At 40.9% G+C, this 5,370-nt stretch overlaps 1 long non-coding RNA gene across 3 annotated transcripts in view; it reads left to right on the top strand.

Annotated features, from left to right (window-relative positions):
• LOC116099173 overlaps positions 1-5,370 on the top strand; it is a 16,591-nt gene that overhangs the window by 211 nt on the left and 11,010 nt on the right. For all 3 annotated transcript variants that reach the window (XR_004122099.1, XR_004122101.1, XR_004122100.1), the window contains exon 2: positions 1,410-1,483. This is a non-coding gene — a long non-coding RNA (uncharacterized LOC116099173). The remainder of the gene's footprint in view (positions 1-1,409; positions 1,484-5,370) is intronic.

The raw sequence follows: 5,370 nt of genomic DNA, 5'->3' as shown, positions 1-5,370 counted from the left end.
TTGGCTTCCCTGGAACTCACTCTGTAGACCAAGCTGTCCTCGAACCCAGAAATCCGCTTGCCTCCGCCTCCCAAGTGCTGGGATTAAAGGCGTGCGCCACCACTGCCATCCGCTTTACTTCTTGAAACTGTCTGCTCCCTTTCCCAGATTTCAAAAGTCCGTAGTTCTATCGCCAAAAATAAGGAGTCGCTGAAGCTGGTGTGGCCAGACTGGACTCTCCCGATACCAGAATCCCAAGTCCTTAGTTTTATGTCTCAACAAGCAATACCTAAATCCCCCCTTCCCAGGCTTCAGTTAGCACTAAAAGGAAGTGCTTTTACATTCAAGACTGTCCTCTCCCGACTTCAGCTGAGTCCCGCCGCCTTTTATCTCCTGGTTATCCTTAAGGTCTGTCAGCTCTTCCCTCCGGCTTCTGCATCCCAGCACAGAACTTGCCTGACCCTAGTGCAGAAGAGTCCGACATTTGTCCAATTATCTGCTCTTTTTCCTCCAAGGCATTTTTTACACAAGAAATCCTAAGTATAGTGAGCTCTTAAAAGCTGGAATAGAGTGGGGAGGCAGCCCAAGAACCTTAAAAACTATTAAAAACAAAAAACCAGCTTAGCCCAGACTCCCCAGCCTGACACCTGGCACGACTGAGGCTCAGGTTGTCTAATCGCGTAAGAATTTGGGGTTTACTACTGATGGAGTTGATATCAGCTGTGTAAAAACTAAAACCACTGTGTGGTGAAAGTATTGAATGGTGTACTTTAGCTAGTGTGTTTTAGCCAGGGATATAATGCTTTCCTTAATATTAATGGTTAGCATAGAAAACACAGGGTTCCCTTAAGTTTTCATGCACAGAATTAGTCCACGTTGCTCATGTTCTTTCCCACACTGCTCAGCTTTCGCCCTTTGTGCCTCCCACTGGTTCTTTCCCCCTAAATTCTCCATCTTATGTGTTCACGCATATGTATGTGTGTACATGTGTGTATATGCATATACATTTAAATGTAGGTCCCACTTGAGTTTTTCTGCCCACAGTACTATCTCTTGTTACCCCCTCCAGCCTGGCAGACCCATTCATCCTCAGATATAATCCCCATTCTGCTTCCTTGCTGGTTATGTCACCTTAGTATTTGAAGCCAGGCTGAGTTTTATCAGGGATACATGAGTACTGTCCATTTCAGGTTTGGGGCATTGCTTATTGGTGGAGACTTCTGCCTTGTGTCTATTTCAGGTTATGGAAATTTCAGGTTCGGGAGAAGGAAAATAGAGGTGGTTATTAGGAGATGTAAAGGTTGAGCAGCAAAAGGCAGAGCACGGAGAAAGGACATGCCGTGTGGTCTTGGCTCCCATAATAAAGATTCCTTCATTCCCTGAGGAGAAGGGTAACATGCAATCCAGCTAACCACAGTCCTATGTAACAGGTGGAGAGCTAAGCTCCAGTGGACAATGGATGCCCGGAACCTATTTTGCTGTTTTTGAAATTCTTTTCTGAAAGGTAAGTGAAAATTACTTCAGAATTCTTTCAGATGTCTAAATTCTCCTTGTAGAAAGTTCTCAACCAGGCCATTATTCACTTTCCCTTCTTATAGTAAAATGACTGTACTAACCAGAAATGAAACTCACAGGTCAGTAGGATCTACCTCCATGTAGACCTAGGAGAGACATCAGAGTAATGCTCTAACTGTAACATAAGGAATAAACTAAATTTATGCTGATGACTTTCAGCATGTGAATTGAAGGCATAGGTTTGACAATACTAGAAACATAAATAGGACAGTACTCTCTGAACCCAAAAAGGGTGTTTGCTACAGGAAATCCATTGAAAATTAGAAGAGTGGGGCTGGCGAGATGGCTCAGTGGGTAAGAGCACTGACTGCTCTTCCGAAGGTCCTGAGTTTGGATCCCAGCAACTATATGGTGGCTCACAACCACCCATAATGAGATATGACACCTCCTTCTGGTTCATCTGAAGACAGCTACAGTGTATTACACAGGAGCAAATGGGGCTGGAATGAGTGGGGGTCATCCTGAGTTCAATTCCCAGCAGCCACACGATAGCTCACTGCCATCTGTACAGCTACAATGTACTCATACACATAAAATAAATAAAATAAATAAATCTTAAAAAAGAAAAGAAAAGAAAATTAGAAGTGTGAGGAAGAATGGCCATTTATAAAGTTGGTCTAGGTTCTAAGGTGTACATAAATGGAACAGTTTTAATGTTGACATTCTAAACTTATTTAGGTGTGGGACATGAGCAACAGACACACGCTGTATTAGTCTAGTTCCTCTAGAAGAATAGAACATATAGAATCAGTATCTGTGTATGTGTGTATGTATGTATGTATCTACCTATCTATCTAAATGGTTTTATCAGAATGGCTTTCTGTCTGTGGTCTAACAATGCCTGTCTACCAATGGAAGGTCCAAGAATCCAGTTCTTGTTCAGTCCACCAGGCTGGATGTCTTAGGTGGTCTTCAGTGAGCACTGGAATCTTGAGGAAGTAGGCTCTAATGCCTGTGAAGGAATGGACTTGCTAGACAGAGCAAGACTGAACAGGAAGAGAGCCTCTCCTCCTTCCATGTCCTTTAGAAGGCAGCAGATGTGGCTTAGATGAAAGGTGGGCGTATGCATCTCCAAAGATCTGGGTTATAGGTGTACAGTCCCACCTCAAGGATTTGGGTTAGAATTGGGTTACCCTTGTCAAAGTATTTAATTAAGAAAACGTCTGTCACCAGTGTGCCCAGACATTTAAGTTTTAGTTAATTCCAGATGTAATCAAATGGACAACCAAGAATAGCCATTACAAGTATCCTACTTAATTTCCAAATTAAGTTAAATTAAAAAATCATATCCTCTTATGTCCTACTTAATTTCCAAATGAAAACAACCATGACAATTATACCTAACATGATATGACTATACCTTGTATGACCACATTTCATTATAAATTTGGAATAGAGGGCAATGTCCATTGAGGGACATTCTTTTAGTATCTCAAGTAAGATAGTCACTGATATTCTCTTAATTGATGTTACATGACATGAGGAAAGAAAACACAAATATCTGTACAAATACATTTTAACCAGATAAGGTAGAAACACTCATGCCAATTATAATCCTCATTTCTGCAACTGGTCAATGCCCCCAACTGGAATCTATAACTACCTCCCTCTATTACCTCCACCCTCTGAAATCACCTCAGCAGGTCTTAACTGTAATTCCCTATACAATCAATCACAGGATATACATTATTGTTCCAAAATGTCATAGTGAGGTAATACTGGACCAAAGCAAGACCAAAAACATCAGGGGAAACTCCAAACTCTGAATCTCCAGGTACGATGTAAAGGACTCTTCAGATCTCTCTCCCACTCCTTCCATCCTTGTTGACTGCAACAAGCTCTGTTCTCTTGGCCTTGTTCCTGGTTAGCAGCTTCCCTTGGCTATTATCCAATAGCTCGGGGATACCCAAGGCAACTTCAACTTCACAGCTACTTGATCCACACTTAATCTTTTGAGCCCCACCATAGGGCTTACATCATTTCTCCAGCTCCACCCTCGGTAGCACTGGTTGATCCACTCCACTGGTGCTGCTGCTGTTCTTGGTGGTCATCCTATGGTACTGGTATCTCCAATATTCTGGGCTTTTCCACTGCAACTAGGCTTCACCAATAGCCTCTCACAGGCTCTCTTCATGGTACTAAGGGACCCTAAGGGGTTTTCCAGTCCCACATCCTCCTTACAGCTTCCTCCTCTTACCTGGAGTCAAGTCTAGGCCAAGTTCCATTCTCCACCCACAGGAATATTCTTGAGTAAATTCTCAGAATGTACTGACTGATGTTACCTGACCCTCTGGAAAGTCCCAGGTAGAGTTCAAATGCATGTCATGCTTGCTAGCCAATAAATTTAAAGGTCAATATGCTTAGCCAATAAGTTTGAACTGTAACCTTGCTGATGTAACCTGTGCCCCTAAAAAGTATAAAAATTACTTTTAATAGCTATTCGGGTTCACCTTCTCATCACAACTGATTTAGGGTTGACCCCTGATGCACCAGAAAATAAACCTCTTGCTTTTGCATCGATCTGCTTTTTGGAGTTTCATTCGGGGGCATCTCAAAGTAAATGCCACTGAGGGTTGGGGTCTTACAGTACCAATCCTTAACTTCTTTGAATTTCCCCTTCAGTCCTGGGCTGTCAACTGCAACTGAGGCTGCAATTTCACCAATGGCCTTTCCTGGCCTCTCACAATTTCAAGCCTCAGCTGCTCTCTATGACCCCTCCATGCCTTCAAAACATTACCAAGTCCAGCTGTAGCATGATGTACAACCTTGGTTATCTCTGGAAAATATTTATTCTGGGCTCTGAGAAAACACTCCCCAGAAGATTTCACCTCCGTGGTACTAGTTTCTTCTTAAGCACTGCTCATTTCTTAGCTCCAGCTAACCAGCATCAATTGTCCCAGTAAACCCTTCTATTCTTGACTCTAAAGCCAGAGCCACATGGACAAAGCTGCCAAGTTCTGCTGTTTACTGGGACTGGAACATGACAACCTTGTTCTATTATGACCAAGCCAGCTCAGTCAACAAGTTCTCCAGGGCAGGATCCAGGATTAAAAAGAAAAAAGACAACATTGTAACATGACCCCAGACAGTTCTGAGGCTGAGGCGGGTTTATTTTTTTCCCAATCTGCTTTTATACCATTTTAATTACATGCAAGTAATAAGGTCAGTTCTAGGTTAAGGAACAAGCAAGACAATAAACACAAATAATCAAGGAACAAGCAGGGCAATAAACAAAGTGCCGAGATCACTGTTTCTAAGGGCTAATCAGGGTGACCAAGATATCTGAGCCTACTTCCCTGTCCTAGGCCAAAGTTATACTCTTTTTTTTTTTTAAACTTTTATTGCATTATGATGAGAAAAGTTACATGATTTCAATTTATCTGAATTTGTTAACATTTAAAAACTTATTTCAATTAAGTATAATTGAATCACATTCATTTCCCTTTTGTACCACTGTTCCTCCCAAAGACCCCCCTTCAATACCTACAATATCTTTTTTGTCATATTCCTTAAAATTTATAAAATATTATAACAATAAAAATGAGTATTATAAAAGTTGTTTGATATAAAACAACAATTTAATAGTCGTATGTAGGTGCTCGTCTACAGCAATAGTGAAAATACATTTTTCTCAATATAAATTTTAAATAACTCCAAACATATTAACTGTATACTTAAAAATAATACACCACTACTAGTATTTTCTTAAATGAACATGAATATATAAAGTCTTTTTCTTTGTTTTGTGTTTAGTAGAGTTTAAAATCTTGGCTCTTACTGTGGTACAAGCCCAAAATAAGAACAACTTTTAGACAT

This window comes from Mastomys coucha, unplaced genomic scaffold (genome assembly GCF_008632895.1).
Source record: "Mastomys coucha isolate ucsf_1 unplaced genomic scaffold, UCSF_Mcou_1 pScaffold20, whole genome shotgun sequence".
Classification (NCBI taxonomy): domain Eukaryota; kingdom Metazoa; phylum Chordata; class Mammalia; order Rodentia; family Muridae; genus Mastomys; species Mastomys coucha.
This window is presented reverse-complemented; position numbering and strand designations above follow the sequence as displayed.